Source organism: Colossoma macropomum, unplaced genomic scaffold, assembly GCF_904425465.1.
Source record: "Colossoma macropomum unplaced genomic scaffold, Colossoma_macropomum, whole genome shotgun sequence".
NCBI classification, from domain to species: Eukaryota; Metazoa; Chordata; class Actinopteri; order Characiformes; family Serrasalmidae; genus Colossoma; species Colossoma macropomum.
The window spans coordinates 32,450,372-32,471,204 of record NW_023494789.1 but is presented as its reverse complement, the minus strand read 5'-3'; positions in this window follow the sequence as shown (position 1 = coordinate 32,471,204).

Below are 20,833 nucleotides of genomic sequence, written 5' to 3'. Positions count from 1 at the left end.
ACCCCATACCATAATAGAACATCAGATACATCAGTGATTGGATTTTGCTAGGCTACTACTCCTATAGTTGACATATGGGCCCTCTGGTGCAATATGTCTATTGAGCGACAGATGGGGAATAAATTGCCTCTCAGCTCTGACCCATACCCCTAATCATCAGATTACAAACCACAGACCCGATCCCAGGTCAGTGCACATGGTAACTCCTTCCAATTTTCTTGTTCAAGTGATTTTAGACCCCACAGTAAGCAGATGCATTTAATGCAATTGCTGACATTTATGGCATTCATGCTGCAGATGGGATTTTGTAAAACACAGATTACGGTTAGCCCTTTTATGGACATTAAAACTCAAGCTGGTCAGCACAGCTCTGAAGAATAAAAGAGAAAAGAGAGAGAGTGCTCAATTGGTCTCAGAGGCAGAATGGATTTTCGGGCATTATGATAGCTTTTCATAAAATGTAATGGAAAATAATGGTACACAGAAAGTGGTTTTCATAAAAACACTAAAACACTTTGTCGATGTCATATAATTTTGAAAAACCAGCTGGCTTTTACATTGTGTGAACAATTCATGATTAACAGGCCAATAGAAACGAGCAGAAATTATGAAGAACAAAATCTTGTTATGTTAATGTGCAATCAAATTAAATTTTTCCTTCCTCCGCAAAGCTGCCATTTCAGAGACCCAAGCTTTTATTACAACTAGGCTTTGATTGCAATAATATTGGGAATCAGCGAAACCCAAACAAACCCAGGGCATTCATTGAGATAGTAACACACACACACACACTTGCTTATCCTCCTGGGTCATAGGGCTTGCTTAAGCCTATCCCAGCAGTCATTAGCAGAAGGCAGGAAACACCCTGGACAGGTCGAGATAGAAATAATCTTAATGAATCAAAATCATCATTTATAGGGTATTTTCTGTTGGTACTTTCTAAACCCTAACCCTAAAATTTCAACTTGTGAAAATAATACTAATACTAATAGTTTTTGCATTTTTTTCAATGCTGCTTTTAAAAAAATGGTTTTGATCTCTTTGGAAGTTAAACCTATATTCAAAAACCTATATTCAAAAAATGTTGTCCAATGTTTTCATGTTACTACTGAAACACAAAGTGCTTTAGTTCCTAGGCGGAGCCTTATTTCAGCCACACATTTTAGAGGAAGTGAGACTGAGACTCCCTCAAGGCCACATAGTGAGCAATTAGATCCTATTGTTTTAAAATATGTGTCCCAAAGTCTGAAAATCAGCCTGTAATATTATGAATTGTCACTACTGTAACAAATATTTTCTGCAGTTAAGCACAATTTTTATGTTTTAATAAAAGTATTTTATGTTAACAACAGTACAATGTACAATGTATACAAAGCTGTGTTTGCTAGTCATGTACTGGCTAGTGTTTTTGAGTTGAAATTAACCAAACTTGTCACGTTTGGTAAAGTTTTGCATTGGTAGTGATAAAAAGGAATGTTCAATCATTTTAAGTCAGTCCAGTTTTCACTTCTGACTTTGAACGAATTCGGTAGAATGTTCCATATAGAAGTCCTGATATCTTGTCAGCCTTTAGAACATTGTAAAGAAGCACAAGACAGTCGTTGTGCTTGCTAAACAAATAAAGCTGTGCTGCAGCCTTCCACACACACATTTCCTCACAAAACATGAACGAAAGCTTAACTGACTGACGTTCCATCAAGGTTGTTAAAATCTAAAAGAAAGTTTTAAATAGTCCAGTCTAATACAGTCCAGTCTAGTAAGTGAGCTACAGTAACAGGAACTACAGTAACAGCAGCCTATGGGCTACCTTAACACAACTTTTGCCATTTGAATAAGAAGCAATTAACAATAGGCTGGAAAAGTGTAATTTTACCAAAAGTAGACCTTAGCTTAGCAATTTAGAAAGGTTTTAACCCAACAATGTTTACCTTCTATAGTTTATGTAGACTTATGCATCCCCTGATACTACTGTCAACTGCCAATGGCTAGGGGCTGCATTCAGATGATGGCATAGTGCACATGATCGCATAGCCTAGATACAGAGGAATAACTCATTTTTAACTCTTTTATCTATTCCAAATGCAAATCCGTAAGGAGAAGCTCAGATAGTGTTCTCCATGACATGACAACTGAGCTCTGAGACAAGGTTAAAAGCATCTTCCCTTCAACACTGTATACACACTCCCCAAACACTGTCAGTGATCAGAGGAATGAGCTGTCATATGTCTATTTGGGAAAAAATTAAGTTGGTCTTTGAACCGTGTGTCAACATGTCAAGCTCTCTTGCAAGTCTGATCTTGCTCCATATCATAGAGATTACAAACAAACAACCTGAAAAACACACGTCTGGAGAATCACATACCACCCTAATTGAAAAACAGAGTCTATAAATACCAAACAGTGTGAGTGAGATAACAATGTGAGTTTGTGTGATAATAAACTGTTAGTTCTTGAAGTGTGTGAGCTGCAGGAGGGCTGGAAATATCAGTTTGTCTTTTCCTACTGAAGTCTGGATGCTGCTCTACCATCACTATTTTAATTGAGGTCATCCCCACTAATTAGCACACTAATTAAATTAGCTGCAGTAGCCATGAAAACGGCTTGTGTGTGCGTGCCAGTGAGGTGACCAGGGCTGAGGGACATGATTAAGGACCAAAGAATGATGGGATGTGTTTGAACATGAAGAACTACTGACAAAAAAAAATGTGTTAAAGTCCAGTGTTCAAGTCGATACGACACTAACGTGAAAGGAGTCATTGTGAGACAAATACAAAGTGCATAGACGTTAAGAGTGGAAACTACTGAAAATAAAAGTATTTATAAAGAAAGTTTGTCAAGAATGACTATCAAAGTTTATTCAAAAACTGTGTGTGTAATTACTTTTCTTTTACTTTAAGTTAATAGTTTTCTTACAGACACTAAGCCCAAGGGCGTCACTAGGTTTTACTCGCTTTAGTGCCAATTAGGTTTATTATCACCCAGATAGGCTGTAGGGTTGCACGGTATAACGGTAATAAGGTATACAGTCATATTTAGATGACAATGTGTCAAATTTCTGTTTGTGGTGTGGGAGCTCACTAATAGGTAATGCTGATAGAAAGAGAGAAAAAATCAGAACTAGAAAAAACCTGCAAAAATCTAAGCATGATAGTGGTTTAACCAGAGCTAAGAGCCACAGACACCTCAGAATATGTTTGATTTTGGCCTTCACTCTAACACTAGTTACTTAACTTTGAACTCTCAGATATCATCTAAACGGATGTCATTTTAGTTTTAGATAGCTGGAACCAAGCCTGTTCTGCGCAGCACATTTGCTCTTGGGATGGGGTCATGTTTACCACTGTGTTTCATCACCTCTTCTTTTAACAACACCCTTTAAGCGTTTGGGAACTGAGGAGTCCAGTTGCTGTAGTTTTGAAAGTGAAATGTTTTCCCGTTCTTGTTTGATATAGGATTTCAGCTGCTCTTCAGTTTGGGGTCTCATTTGCAGTATTTTTCATTTCATAATGTGCAAAATGTTCTCAGTGGGTGACAGGTCTGGACTGCAGACAGGCCAGTTTAGCACCCGGACTCTTTTAATACAGAACAATGCTGGTGTAATACATGCAGAATGAGGTTCGACATTGTCTTGCTGAAATAATCAAGGCCTTCTCTGAAAAAGATGTCATGTGGATGGCAGCATATGTTGCCAAAACATGTATATATCATTCAGCATTAATGGTGCCTTCAGAGATGTGCACATCACCCATGCCATGTGCACTAATGCACCCCATACCATCACTGGCTTTTGAACTGTGCACTAATAACAAGCTAAGTGGTCTTTAGCCCGAAGGACGCAATGTCCATGATTTCCAAAAACAAAATTCTGATTCGTCGGACCACAGGACACTTTTCCACTTTGCCTCAGTCCATTTTAAATGAGCTCGGGCCTAGAGAAGGCAGCGGGGTTTCTGTATCCTGGGTATATGTGGTTTCTTCTTTGTGTTTTAGAGTGGCAAATTGTTTTCACAGACAATGGTTTTCAGAAGTGTTTCTGAGGCAATGCAGTGATTTCCACTACAGAATCATGTCTGTTTTTAATGCAGTGCCGCCTGAGGACCCAAAGATCACGGCCAGCAAATACTGGTTTTTGGCCTTGTCCCTTGCGTACAGAGATTTCTCCAGATTCTCGGAATCTTTTAATGTTATTCTTTACCCTGGATGATTAAATCCCCAAGTTCTCTGCTATTTTACATTGAGAAACAATATTCTTGAATTGTTGCACTATTTGCAGTCTTTCACAGGCTGGTGAACCCCTCCTCATCCTTACTTCTGAAAGACTCAGCCTCTATGGGATGGTCTTTTTGTACTCAATCATGTTACTGACCTGTTGCCAATTAAGCACCAGGTTTTTAGCATTACACAACTTTACCAGCCTTTTGTTGCCTCGTCCCAACTTTTTTGGAGGGTGTTGTTGGCATCAAATTCAAAATGGGCATATTTTTCAAAAAAACAATAAAATTTCTAGTTTTAACATTTGATATGTTGTCTTTGTACTATTTGCAATGAAATATAGGGTTTAAATGATTTGAATATCATTGCATTTTGTTTTTATTTACATTTTGCACATCATCCCAACTTTTTTGGAAATGGAGTTGTAAACTAAACTTTTGAATAATGCAGGACGAGATGAAAAATGATTTTATGCCACTTGCAGCTCTTTTATGCTCCCCAGTATGCCCCAACAAAGAGATACTGTATACTGCGTAGTACCTTGTAATGGTTATTAACAATTTAAACAGATGAGTATTAAAAAGTACAATGTTCAAGAAAGTTTCGTTTTGTTTACTGGCTACATAAGCTAACCTATTAGCTTACCTTGAATTCGATGATAACAAGCACTTGCAACAGAATATATAAGCAAAACCTTTAGGTTTCATACAGAACTGTCAATGCTTAGCCTATATTAGATAGCCAGTCAACTTCCTTGAGGTTAAAAGTTTACATCTGTAATGGTTAGTAATTAAAGTAGCCGGGTCGAATACTTTATTAGAAATAAACTTGAGAACAAGAAAATGTACTAAAATTAATAATACTTAAGAAAGCACCATCACAGGGAAAATGTACTTAAGCACTGTATTGAAATGTTCAAGCAGCTGTAATTTCTTATGCTCCACATCCAGATATTGTCAGTCTATTTTATAGCAGAACACACTTGTTAATTATCACATTTTCATAAACCTTTGACCTTCCATCAATCTCCCTCTCTCGTTCTTCTGAGAGGCTGCTGAGTCATATGAATGGGTAGAGTGAGGATTCTTGAAAAGAGGATAAAGAAAGGCAAGTGAACTGCATGTCTTCCTCGGATGAGAGCTTATAGTGGGAGAATGATGACGGAGGGCTGTAATGAGAATGGAGGGTGATGGGAATTGAAGCCTGAGTGCTATTTAACGCACTAAGTCTCAGTGTACCATTGTGCAACGCTATTAGTCTCACTGAAGCAGCTGATCACTGGGGTTAGAGGAGGTGAAATCGCTTCCAGCTTGCAAAGATAAAAGACAAAAATAACATTACTGTTACGCCCTTGTCCCCACCCCTATCTGCCTCGGCCTATCACTGCTGGGCTTCAGGGGCCTACAACCCACTGGCTGTCACGTAGGAGGTGTTGAAGCAGCATGAATGCGTGAATAGAAACTTAATTTAGATGAAACAAAATACTCAGTATAAACAAAACAAAGACAAAGAAACAGTTGAATAGAAGCAAGACCAGACAAAGAGACAAAGAAAGGGCTATTTATACATACAGACTAACTAGATACAGTTGTAGAATACTAATGAATAGGTGGGACTAGAGAAGAGATGAGGGAGAAGAGTGTAAAGCCAGGACAGAGAAACTGTGTTGGAAACAACATACTGTGTACAATACGATATGGTATGTGGGATAGTATCCAGTATGTCACAGTTACCATCATGTCCTGTGTGCCATTTTACAGGACAGGGGCATGACTAGACTTCACCATCATCATGGGCTGAGCCAATCGGCCCAATTCAAGACCTGCCTCATTTTATTAGCCCCCCAATCAATGTTTAGCAAAACATTCCATATTCTCCATATTGCGTCACAGAATTTGGTATATTACAAAGATATATTTGGCTGAAATGTTTGGTCAGAGTAGAATGCGACCCTGGCATTTCTGGTGTCCTGGAGCAATTTATGTTGGTTGCATACTGCATATTACTTACTTTTTCTGGCACAATCAGTAAGTGAGCGTTATGTAGTAGGGGTTGCACAAAGAAGTTGCCTAGTTAATTAATAAATTCACTAGTCGGTACTGTGGACAGTAGTTAACTAATTGAGGACAGTGCCTGAAATATAGTGGTGCTAAAAACTGCAGGAGAGAACAGAAATGAAGTGAAAACAGTTCCACTGCAAGCTATGTAACACTGCAATGAAGTACAGGCTTGTAAGACAGAATTGGGAGGTTTTGAGAACTGTGATAGTAATGGGCCATTTGACTGCCATGCCGTGTACATGTCAGTATTTACATAGCTCAAAGTGTGCAATGAAAACAAACTTGGACTACCAGGTGGGCAAATGCACAAGGATATCCTGTTTAATTGCTACTTATGGTTTCAAACAAAATTCAGGAATATTTTTTTAAAATAGGATATCATGAGTGTTTCCTGGTTCAGCAACTAGGATTACACCTCCTTTTGAAAGGCTTACTAGTGAGTAGAGATGAAACGGCTTGCTACTACCATTTAGCATGGTAAACAGTCATTTGTTTCCCACTGGACAATGCACAGACCAGAGCCCAGACCTGGTGAATTTCTGAGAGCTGTGGTGATTTTAGTGTACAGTTTACATCGGACAGTCTGTACTGCAGTGGTGTCTGAGGCTGAAACTTACAGAAATACAACAAAAAAACTCTTCTGCAATGCACAATTCACACCTCAAACCACAGCTTCAGCATCAGCATCAGCATCAGCAAGCTACTAACAAAATACTTTTCAAAGACATCCAGAACACTAGTGACGAGTTGTCAACTAGTTGACTGCTTTTTTTAAACGTCTAGTAATAATTTATAGCCGTTCGACCCCTAGTATGTAGTAGGCTATAAAGTAGCCTGTGACTGCATCCAAATATCCCAGAAGTTACTGCTTCTTCCTACCAATCCAGCTCCTCTCTTCCATGACCTGGAAGCTAATTTTGTGACACCATTTTGCCAGCTGTGCCAATTCCAGAGAAGACAGCTTAAAACACAAAGACAAATTTAAAAAATAATGTCTTTAAAATGTGCAAGATGTACATATTAGGGGTATGATAATGCATCAGTTTGAACAAGGTGATTTAACCCTCTACTGCACGCATTATGATAGCAATTTAAAAACTTCACTTTCTTGCATAAAATGTCCCTGATTATTCAATTATATAATTATGAAGTTATATATAATGATTAATAATAATCTGTTCCGGTTATTAAATTCAAAAGCACAGACAATGGGAAGAAATGACAGAGCCGTGTTCCCTGAAGTGGCGAGACCTGGCTTGTGACTGGCTAAATCCATTCCACCGTCGCACAATGTTGCTTCTAGGCAACAAACATATTTCTGCAAATTTTAATAACAAAAAAAATTATACTGAATGAGATTGTATGACCAAGTACATGCTTTTCATTGACTTACTCAAACTTTTCCCTTTGTTGTTAACCCTATTATTGTGTTCAAATATGTATAATGTTATTGGAAAGTGAGGAAAATACGTTTGTTGCCTTGAGGCAACATCGTGCAATAGAGGGTTAACAGCATTGACTTTGGAACATTAGAATGTCGAAGTGTTTTATAATACAGGATGTCCCAAAAAACTGACATCATTTGAGATGTGAATATCTGAGTAACTACGTGTCCTAGGCAAACGAAATTAAATAGGCTTCATGTTGAACAAATTCGAACAAGAAATTCAGAGGGATGTAGATTTTATAACCAATTTCACAAAGCTTCACAAATGTAATATCTTCCAATACTGGTCATCCAGATCCCTTTGCCCTGCACAGACAGCCTTCCTCTTTGAATTTTTTGTGCCATGTCCAAATCTGCTTTCCAGTTGGTGCATTCTTTTTTATTTTCTCGAAAATGCACGCTGCACACTCTTGTTTAATTGTGTTCGAGCATATTCTAACACACAAAATGCCTTTTCATTTCTAGTGAACGCCATTCTTCAACCTGAAAAAAAAAAAACATTAAAACCTTGAATCGTACTAAATAATTAAATAGAACTGAATCAAACAGTGGTGAAATTTAGTCATTTTTACAAGGGAAGATCAAATCTGATCTTTACAAGCATTCTAGCATGGCACAAAACCCTACATGATCATCCAAATTTGTGACTTTAAATTCTTTAAATGCTTCATTTCTTCAAAACAAGCTATTTCTTAAATTCTCCTGGTTTAGTCCAGAAACAGAGAGCTAAAAGGAGATATTTAAAGGCCCCCAAATTGCCAGGTTTACCAAATGACTAGAAGAGAATGACAAACTGCAGTGATGAATCATTCTGAGTTGAAGCACGGAAAGTGCATCTACATCAGCTCAGTGACTTTGGCTGTGGAGCTCCCCCGACTGTACTCAGCTTAATGCAGAACAAATGTTGACATTTTCATGCTTTTCTAAGGTCTCCGTTCGATATCTTGAACAAAAGAATATTGCCATCATCGCTTCGTTGAGCAAAGAGCATAGAACAGTGGGTGTCCGGCTAGAGGGTGACGCAAAGGCCAAACACAGACACACACACACACGCACAAAAGCAAAGGGTCAGATGGACAGGGTAAACTAGAAAACTGAAAAATGGATGAGCTGGAATAGAAGACTAGACATTCAGTATTTTGAGGATTCCGGGGAGGTTGGTGACCTTTTGAACTGGGCCATAGCCTTATTATGTCAGACTGATTGTACGCAGTTTGGATGAGCAGGTGAGAGTGTCTGTTTGAGAGAGAGAGAGGCAAAGAGAGATAGAGAGACAGACACACACATCTTCTAAACCGCTTATCCTTCTGGGTCGCGGAGGGAGCTGGAGCCTATCCCAGTAGTCACTGGGCGGAAGGCAGGACACACCCTGGACAGGTCACCAGTCCATCACAGGGCAGACAGACAGACAGACATATATATTCACAGACACACACTCACACCCAGGGGCAATTCAACGTGTCCAATTGGCCTGACTGCATGTCTTTGGACTGTGGGAGGAAACCAGAGTACCTGGAGGAAACACACATAGACACGGGGAGAACATGCAAACTCCACACAGAAAGGACCCTGGTCGCCTGGCCAGGAATCGAAACCAGGGCTGATAGATAGACATTGAGAGAGAAATATAGGCAGAAGAGAGAGAGAGAGAGAGAGAGAAGAGAGAGAGAGAGAGAGAGATAGAGAGAGAGAGAGAGATAGAGATAGAGTGCTCTCTGAAATAAGGAACATTGGGTCATCAGAAACTAGGACATTAAGGATGCCTCACTAAAAAGAGGCAACAGAATAAGTGAAGGAGAGGGAGAGAGAGGGAGGTTGAGGACGAGTCACACTTGTTTCTCAGCACATCATCGGTTTTATCCCCATAACTCTCTCCTAATAGCAGGTATTACACAACTCATCACGGCCCTCAAAGCCTTCAGGAAGTGCCAGTCATGCTCCTGGCTCCATCACGCAGAGGCTAACTCAAGCAGAGAGCATCTGTGTTACTGTTATCTACGTCAGACAGCTGCACGACACTACACTGAGGCTGAACACGGGAGATGTGTGTGGTCTGTTACTGTGAGCTGCTTTATTAGAGGATATTGGGCTACTTTTGCTGGAGTGTGTATGTGTTCAGATCACCTGAAGACAATAAATGAAACATTCAGGTTTTTCTGTGTAAGAAGGACAAAGGGGTGTGTGTGTGTGTGTGTGTGTGTGTGTGTGTGTGTGTGTGTGTGTGTGATTCTGCTGTGACTCCCCAGAGAGGTGTTCCATATGTAACTGGATTTGATGACAGGACTTTACTGTGAGTGCTCATGGTGTAGCTTTAGGGAGAGAGAGAGGGAGTGAGCGAAAAAAAAGAGAGAGAAAGAAAAGAGAGAAAGTAAAAAGAGAGACAGAAAGAGAGTGAAAAAGAGAGGGACAGGGAGTGAGAGAGACAGAAAGAGAGAAAGTGAAAGAGTACAGATGTAGAGAATGAGACAGAGAGACAGAGAAAGAGAGAGAGAGAGGGAAGAGGTAGAAACAGGGAACAAGAGGGAGATTGAGAGAGAGAGAAAGTGAAAAGAGAGCAAGCGAGAGAGAGAGAGAGAGAGAGAGAGAGAGAGAGAGAGAGACAGAGAGTAGCGAGGTAAAGATAAAAAGGCAGAAGCTTTAAAAGCTTTGGTGGGATTTGTCTCCAATAAGCCTCCTACAGATTAGGACATGTTAATGTAATGCTCCCTTTCCCTGTGTGTGTGTGTGTGTGTGTGTGTGTGTGTGTGTGTGTGTGGACACGTGTATGAACACAATGTGATACTGCAGAATCATGTGAACAGACTGTGTACAGGGCGGTGTGTTTATGTTTGTGTCGGTTTATGAAGAAACAGGATGTACGATGGACTCTTGCAGGTGTTTGTGTGCAGGACTTCATGTTTTTACTCATTCATACCACACATACAGTTGTATGAAAAAGTTTAAACACCCCTGGTCAAATTATGTAATTACATGTTTTGATTGACTGGTTGATGTGGTTGATTTTGGTTTTCTAGGTGAAAATTAGTTAACACATCCTCTACAGGGAACACACTTAAATATGACATTTATGCAAATTTTGATGCACAATTTCTGTTTATTTGCTGAGCTTAACATATTGGAAAAAACAGAACACATAAAATATAAAATGTGCCATAATTTTTGTGCAGGCCACATTTTATGTTTTAGCTTTTCCTTAATATCTAAATTCAGCCAATAAACAGGAGCTGTACATTAAAGTGTGCATAAGTGTCTTATTTATTATTTACAAATAATACTTATTTATTTTTATTTATTATGCATAGAAAATCAACAAAATGTCATTTGACCAGGGGTGCCCAAACTTTTGCCCATGACAGTACATTATATATTAATTTTGCAGTATTTTAATTTAATTAACATACAGACTTTACCAAAACAACAATGCATCTTAATATGATAACAATTATCAATGTTATAAAGCAGAAGACATAGTGATATTACATCTTGTGTAAATAATATTTTAATCTACTTTCCAGGAGTCAACTTACTACCCAATTCAACATAATGAGAAACTGAAACACTTTTTGTCAAATATGTAAATTATTCACTTTAGACAGCTGCAATGCTCATTTAGAGTTCCTGTGTGTTGTCATATATAATTATCATGAACATGCTGCTCATATCATTATCTATTAGTGCTTAATGTGTAAACCTTTACTTAATTAGCAGGTAATTTTACTTTTGTGCCTTTAACTTCATAAACATGCAGTTTGTGACTGAAAACACACATGTATGTATGAGATTAGCATTATTAATTTAGCCTGATTGAGTTCTTCAACGCCATGCTAATACTGCTCACCAGACAGTATAAGTGCAAACTCTATTTACAAAACCTCTGTACTTCAGTCTTAGTCCTCCATACTCTGCAGCTAATGTTAAGGAAAACAAGATCTTTAAAAATAATCATAATTATTAGGGTTGCAGTTAAGGTACAAAGGCACAAAGCTGCAACGTTACGCTACACAAAAGTCTACATCCAAACTATCTGATCATTATGACCCTTTATGTGCATGCAAAATAAAGTTCTGCAAAGCATGTTATAACCAGCCACATTATGAAAGAACACATTTGTGGGTTGAGCTTGGTTAGCTCAGGTGGAAGGTGTTAGAAGCTAGGTAGAAGAGACCGACTGCTGAGGAAATTGTCATTCTTGGTTTAAATCTTCATTGGACAAACAATCCCGTCAATGATTCTTTGGTAAGTCTATGGCTGTAGGAATCCATTAATGCAGATAAACTGATTGATAGTACTATGTGCTTTTCTATTCGCTACCCGTATTACAAACAGTTGTTTGCACTCCCTAACAGCCTGCCATTGGCATCCATCCAATTTTTCCACACTGTTAGCATGACCTTCAACCTTAAAGGTCAAAAGGTCTTTAATGTGGCCATCAGCGCCGATCAATAGCACTCTGAGAGACAGGCATCAACCGCCTGACTGGCTGTCTCTCAGGCACTGAGATACTGAACAGCCAGTAAATAACAAATAAGGATGACGTGTGAGAAAAAGGATTGTTGTGAAAAAACAATTTTATCTTAAGGAGACTTACAGGACAAAAAAACTGGCAGTTGTTGAAGGACATTTATGTATGAATACAAAAATTTGAATTGGGACCCTTCAAATTTGATTGCCCCCCAGCCTTTCACTGAGGCTGGTAGTTGATTGGTTGTTAGGCTGTCAATCCTGGACACAGCTGGGTATCGCATGTCGCTTTTCTAGGAAACGGGACAGAGTGGTGGTATTCTACTGATGACTCCTCATTTCAATTCCTCATTTAACTTTAAACTATACAGCTTTTCATTATACCGTAACTACACCAGAAGCGGAGAGACACGGCCTGCAGAGCGGAAAGAGTCATGAATGAGAACGCTCAGCCACAAGCTGCAAAAACAGACTCGCATGTCCAGAATGAAAGACTACACTCACTGCAACCAGCCTAAGCCCTGTGATTAAAATGTAATTTTGTTGTTTAACTAAATAAATATCATATCTTTACTATTCCTAAAAACTAGCCTTTGTGCTAAAGGCTCAAGAGAACTCAGCAAATGAATACAAAATGTACACTAAAGACTGTATATTAGCTGTTTCAGAAACTTGTTACATCCACAATTATTACAAATGGATATACATTCGTTTAGAATTAAACCTCCCTAAAAGAAAAACAGAGACATGCAGAATCATACAGCAGTTTGCTCCACTTCATTTTGCACTCTGACAAAACCACTTCATCTTAAGTCCATCCTCCTCCCAGAAACATGACTTGCTCAAGGACAGCCAACCACAACAGAGCATAGGGGCCAATTCCCACGATGATTCCAGCTTCTTCAATAAATCCCACATCTTAGACCGCCAAACAACCCAACCACCGACCCCCAACCCCCCGCTGCCTCCATCAAGCCCTGAGGGGCATGGAGTCACGCCCGTCCTTTTCAATGTGAGCGAGTCAGAGATGTTCAAAAAGGAGAAATAAAGGAAGTGAAGCTGAGCTTGGCACCGCAGCAGTACCAAAATGGGACAAAACACATACCTTTGGTAAACAGAGGCTCACAGTCTTCAAATTCAGGCCAAGAGGGAGCGAGAAGGATCCTGCGAAAACACACATTAACATCCTGATTATACTCGATGATTAAAGCACTAATCGAATATTATCCTCATCATCTGTCACTGTTGTTGATTGCAATTACTTGACAATTCACTCTACAGAGAGAAACTAACTTTACAGTTTCCTCCAGAACTGTACAATGTCACACAGGCACCGCTAAACGAATCAGCAAATTTCATTTAAAACTCTCATCCACAAAAGCTCACTAATCTACAGAGTAATTGCATCATAAAAGTGACAAAGCATTACGCAGCAGTTTAATTATGTAAAGGATGAATCATTTTACAGCCATTTGATCAGAAACATCGGAGAGATAAAACAATTTAATTAAAACCTCAGACTTCAGATTAGGATCATTTTCACAGTGAGACTCTATGCCTTTTTTTTTCTTTTAAAAATGGAATTATTTAAGAGTCTGCGCCAATGTCAACCTAATTACACAGGCATTACAATTATGTACATCCCCTGGGTTTAATGAGGCCATTTTCTCTGCTTTCTGTCGACTCAGATGCTGGAGAACATCACTCATTAACAAAGAATTAACTTAACTGAGACAGCTTAATGATTTTCCAGTAATCAGTGGTTATGGTTAAAAAAGTATTAATATGCAAGGGTAGGCCAGACTTTCATTTACTTTCTAGCTTGCCTGGGGTCTACATAATTTAAATATTTGACGTTGAGTTGAAAGCGTTGTTACATATTTTTAGGTGACTGAAAGCTAATTAACTACAGCCTCCACCTGCACAAGGTCGAATGAGAAAAGCATTCCCACCCTCGATTTTTAATGTTGTATAATTTAGTATGGAACTCCTGGATCTTCAATGATATAAGCATGAAGAACTGCTGTTAGAATAGGCCACATTCACAAAGCAAACAACAATCTGCAGGTGAAAGAGCAGCGTGATGGCACAATAAGATAAAATCAAATCAAAACAAACAAGTCTGTTTTATCAGAGCATGACACTTCATGGTAAACACTAATCCATGAGGTGTGGCTGAGCTTCTGAACATTATTGAAACAAGTCCTGTTGATTTAATGTGAAGCCTTCATATCTAAATTAAAACAAAACAGTACCCACAAAATACTGAGCCGCTTTAACACCTGAAACATACCCAAACGAGGCTGTTACATTGGTCCTGAAGGAAACAACGGCAGGCCGACAAACTGAAAATTGCGCAGGGAATCTGGGAGGACTCCTCAGTCACCCTGTCTTTACACTTCATGCAGCGTTCTTTATTAAACACGGATTCACAACACACAAGTCTGAGACTAACATGCATGTTAAAAAAGTTGCATTTACTTGGTTCAAACGTGTACGCCTTTTCCACATGAATACAATTTCATACGTGTTAAAAAAGTATTTAAAAATTAAAAAAAGCTTAACAGGAGAAGGTAAAAAACCCATTTACTTTTAATGTTACATGACGTAAAGGACAGGAGATGTGCTGAAAAGAGGGACAACCATGTCAAAGGTTTCATCACAACTGAAAAATTCGGAATGAAAATCCACACATGCCCAAAACCCTCATCAACTCCCTTCGAGTACTTGGAACAGGGAGATCCAAAATAGCCTGCACCTTGGCTTGTCTAGGTGTCACCTTCCCTTGGCCTACTTGGTGTCCTAGGTAAGTCACCTAACATTTGCCTAGATCACAATTACTACCAGCTGACCCTTCTGCAAACATCCAAACATCTCCTGAAGATGATTCAAATGATCCTGCCACAAACCACTATAGACCACCACATCATCTACGTGACATTACTTAAACCTGTTGTGATCTGATTCATTCATCGTTGAAAGGTAACGGGTGCATTTTTCATTTTATAACACAGTATAAACCCTCTGGCATTACAAAAGCAGAGACCTCTCAAGCACGAGCAGACAACAGCACCTGCCAATATCCCTTCAGAAGATCTAACTTGGAAGCATATTTGGCCTTGCCAATGCAATCTATGCAATCCACAAGCCTTGGCGTAGGGAAAGCATCAGTTTTAGTGACTGGGTTAACCTCTTGGTAATCAACACAAAATATTCTGTGTCATCTTGTTTCAGAACTATCATTACTAGAGAGCTCCAGTCACTCTGACCAGGTTCAACATCACCTATCTCTTCCATATAAGCTAGGTCTTCTTTTCTTTTTGGACAGTGACGATATATTACATCAACATAATTTTGTCTTTTTGTTTACTTACTATCTGTGATATCTGTGTTGATGCAATAGCTTTTATTCAAGTAGAAATGATGCACATATGCGAATCAAGTAAATTTAATGCATCACTTTTTCAGTGCCTAAAACAAAAATATGGCCTGTCATATCCTTTATTATATATAACTACAAAAATCTTTCACAGGTTTTACCTCATACTAACTGTAGAATATGACTATATTGTGTATATACAATAGACATTACTACCTTATACTATACTAAACTTATAATAATCACGAGCTTTCTGTTGTGCTGTGGAGAAATCGGTTGAGGAAAAAGAAAAAAGAAGCATGCAAAGATTTTCTTATTTGCCCTCTATCCCAGGAACTACTGTACTCAGAGTAGGCTACATTGTGTATTGTGTTTGTATGTCTAAACCCCTCGAATGCCTCAGGGACATTTTTCAGAATGGGAAAGTGTGCAGTGGAGTGGTTTGAGAGAGGACTGGAGGAGACACAGAACTGCCCTTGAGTAGAATTTGCGGGCCATTTTTTTAAGTGGCCGCTAGATTCTGACAGTCTGAGAAAGTGTGTGCTTAACAGATCAGTAGAGCTAATCGTGTTAGCACCGCTGAGAGAATCTTCCAGCAGGCCCTGTGGTCCATCTTATTTCAGTGCTAATGCTAGCGCCAGTGCTAGCATAGAGAGCAGGGGTGGGCAATATGATGATGCTTTATTGTTATCAGGATAAATTACATTACAGTATGCTTTTCATACTGCATATGTCACTGCAGTGAGAGCATAATTCATTCTGTTCAACTGAAAAAAAAAAAAAAATTAAGCATCATTATACTATAGTGGCCATTATACTATAGTATACCATGGTGGCCATTCCTAATAGGAAGTGGCCCTTAGCTACCTCTCAGTCAATTAACAGACTCAAAAACTTTAAAAGTTTTTAAATAATTTTTGTGTATGATTGTATAATTTCAGCTGTTAACCTAAACTTTGAGTTACTTAACTCTTTTTATGTTTTAGCATAGTTTAACACTTAATTGTGGTTTTTATTTGATGTTCAAGAAAATGAAACGTTACTCTGAAAGGTCTTATTTCGTAAATTATGTTTTTTTTGCCTACAGTTTCTTTGAAAATAGCAAATGCTTTATATCATATCTTTCCATTGTTGCTCAAAGTTGCCTCAAGGCAACATACCCCAGACGGAACCCCTTGTATGTGGGTTTTTTTTATTTTAAATTGTTTTTGATTTTAGTTATCAGACCCATTTTATGAAAGAAAAGTAAATCAAAAAACACTGCTCTCCTAATGCATGCAATAGAGAGTTAACTGAGGCTGGGTGCCAGTCACTGGCCCTGACACATGGACCGTTAAACAAGTCACTAAACAGTTTGTGATTGAAGCTCAAGGCTAATTGAGAGAGAAAAAAGAATCAATGTCAGTAGGGAAGCCATAAATGATAACACCCTCTGACAGGGTTTCAGGCAATAAAATAGATTTTAATTTTTCTGATTTGAATGAATTTGATGTGATGGTAAGAGGGAAGGACTGCAGAAACCTTACTCAACAACACTGCAAATATACAAAAGACATTTTTCAGAGTATTTCTCAGAGCTGCTGATGAGTTCTATTACATAACAACAACAGTTTGTAGTTACCTTTGTATATGTCGTACTTTTGCAACAATACATTGCATTATGTAGTTCTGTTACATGTGCTCCTCATCTGTCACTACTCAATCCGGAATGACTACAAATATGCATGTCATATCTTCTTAAGATCTTAAGTCTTGTTAAGGTCTGTGTAGATTGAACGTTTAATGAAAAGAACATGAACTTGACATCCATTTGAGCTGTCAAGTCAAGATGCTGTCACAGATACTCAGCAATTACAGCTCAGAATCGTGGTCTATGAACCTAATAATCAACATCTCCATAATTCATTGCTCCTGCAGAGACACACTTAAAATGCTCTTTAGAAGTTTTAGACCCAGTGCTCCAGTACTTCAGACACAAATTAAGCGCCAAAGAGCAGCGAAGAATCTTATTGATTCAATTTAGATATAGATATAGACAGATATATGACTTGATGATAATTGACCGTAAAAAAAAACAAAAAAAAACGTAAAAAATAAAAAATTAACTAAACACTTGAAATGTAGTGACATTTGCCTGATCTACTGATTAGGACTGTGTGGGCATTTCAGGCCTCATTGTGATTGACAGCGGTGTAACCAAGACAACATAAACAACCCCACAACGGCAGGTTTTCGATATATGTTTTTGATGTTTCATTATAGAGGTAAAGTTATGCTCGACTGTCACTACGGTAACAGTGGTAAGGGTTAGCGCACATACAGGAATTTGGCCAATCATCAAAACACCTTCAGCAGTGTACGTTACTGTGGCTAGGCAGCTATGATCATTCATCATTCAAGCACAGAGCGCATTTATCAATTAAGTTAGACTAGCCAACAAACTAAACAAACATGCACACATGTCTGTCAGCTCAGACATCTAGAGCCAGTAGAGACAGCAAGAGAGAAGAAGCAGCTTTATAAACAAGCTGTTCTCCAAAGCTCAGTTTCACTCGTGTGAAATAGTGGAAGTGATTTTTCATGAGTAGGCACTTTACACTTTTTTTAAGCTGTGTGTTACAGTGTAATGTGTAAGATCCTTGCTTTGTTTGTTTGTGTGTGCCTTTGTTTACCTTTCCACATCTGTCTGCAGCTTTTGTAGATGTTTTTATTCCTGTCCCCTCCCCTGTTCCACCTACTGATTATCTGTCTCACCTGTCTCTAGTCTGTAGACCCGCCCTCTCATTGAGCCCAGGTGTTTCTTGTTTGTTCTTCCTGGTGTTTGTCCTGTTCCTAGTTTGATGTAGTTTGTTGTAGTGTGTTTTTTCAAAGTTTTATTCTGCATATTTATTCCTAGTGTTTTATACTTTAAGCCTGCTTCGTCTCCCGCCTCATTACATACAATCGTTCTACCACAGTTAAGGGGTGTACGATGCTAGCTAGCTTGCTCACTGGCAGCCTGTCAGGTAGAACTAAAGAGAGTTTGGCTTATGTTGCGCGGGGCTGTGGAAAGGAGTTGCTGAAAAAAAATTGTCCTACTTCTGATTAGTATGAAGGGATAACTTGACATCATGTCTTCCAAAATAGTTCAGCACAACTCTGATCTAACTAAAAAAACACAAAAAGGGCAAATATCGGTCAACTGAAATGACCAATACTGTTCTTTATTTGGCAGTCAATAATACATTCATGCAGAAGCCATAATGCACAAACAGATTAACAGTAAAAGTTTACAGCCCCATTAAGACCAGGCAGGGACCTATCTGCGTCCAGACTGGCTCGCGCAGTAGGCCTGCTATCTTTCATTGCTAGTGGTGAGTACTCCCCTGAAAGCGTCTGCAGTGGAAAAGCAGTCAGCTAGGGGAATACTGTATTTGGCTTTGTCGTAGCATAGCTCCAGTTTTTGCTCCACTTATTGCTCTAGTTTAATGATCTGATCCGGTTTGTACTGCCTGTGCTTCTTTTAGCAAGGTGGAGAACATGTGTCCTCAAATACAAGGCCTGTACCAGTAGCTGTTTGTTATAGTCATAGCAAACAGTAGCCAGACTCTAAAATTGTTAGTAATGCATGTCAAACCCAAAGATTGTCCATTGTTTCCTCAATAAAAAATATATATAAAAAAACTTGACCTACTTTTCATAACGAAATGTAGCAAATTCCAAAATAAATTAATATGAGATATAAAAATATCATAATACAACTATATGAATGAACATGTTCATTGTTCATTGTTGTTTTTGAAATTGTAGTAATATTCTAAAATTCTGGTGAAATAGATACATATGGATATAGAACCTAAAAAATATCTTGACTTTCTGCACATAAAAAAGGTAGCAGCATTTCAGATGTCCAATAATGTACATAAAATATCCATATGCCATCCATATATTCATTACTGCCTATTTCTGCTCATAATAAATTGAAGCAAAATTCAAAATTCTGATAAAATACGTGGCCAGTGTAGCATAGTGCCCTCTGCTTGGTAGATTTAAAAAATCACACCATGCTACACCTTGGGCAAGACTCCTAACACAAAATTTTCCTCCCACTGAAACATAATTAAATTGTAAGCTGCTCTGAGAAATGGAAATACATACATATTGTCGCAGTCAAGACAAAACATTGTATCTCCATTATTGACTGGCCTTTACATTGTGTCCACATTTTATGAATGGACCAATATTACATGGATTTTTTTTTTTTTTTAACGTTTAAAAGTTAAAGTTGGTTATGTGATCGACCTTGACCTACTTCTGCCCATACCAAATAGTAGCAAAATCCCAAACGTCCAGTAAAATACATACTACATCCATATAGACTCTGTTCATTGTTATATCACTGGAAAAAACCTGACCTTAACCTACTTCTGCTCATACCAAGCCAGAAGATGGAGCATGAAAGAATAAATACAAGCCATGAAGCTTAAGAGTGCCTTTATTCAGTTTAGGAACATCGCCAATCTGATGTGTGCTCAGTGGAGCAAATACAGGTCAGCCTCTTATAAACGCAGGACACAGTGGAGATGGCCGACCGATGACAGGTGACATATATGGTAAATGTGAGCTTCCATCCTCAGCATAAAAACAAGCTACTCCATTTCTGCATGTTACTGTTTACTACAGTAACAGCTTCCTGCTATAATGCACACACACACACACACACACACGCTCGCATGCACACAAAGAGCCTATGGCAGTCAATCATAATCACTCATGTCTGGCACCTACACTACTCTTACATTAGCTTTTCACCCTGCCAAGTGTTCTTGTGTGTGTGTGTGTGTGTGTGTGTGTGTGTGTGTGTGTGTGTGTGTGTGTGTGTGAGAGAGAGAGAGAGAGCGAGAGCATATGCCTAATTCCATAATTTATAACTGTCAACAGTTTAAGTGAATCACATTTTAAATGTAAAATTTACACATTCTAGTCAGTGATCCTAACACTGGAGCATGTTTACAGAGAATTATATCTGTGTTTACTCAAGCCCTTTAGCCTTCTGCTCACAAGTGAATCTTAATTAGAGAAAGCCTAAATATCTACTCATCTCTCTCTCCCTCTCCCTCCATCTCCCTCTCTCTCTGTCTCCTTCCCTCTCTCTCTCTTTCTCCCTCTCTCTCTTTCTCTCCAGACCGGTTGACACTCATAGAGGTGACCTTGAGAAGAACAGAGAAGCCTCCAGCCATCGTCATGGAGACAGAATCCAGCTCAAGCTAGACCACAGTGGGTGAGAGAGGGAGG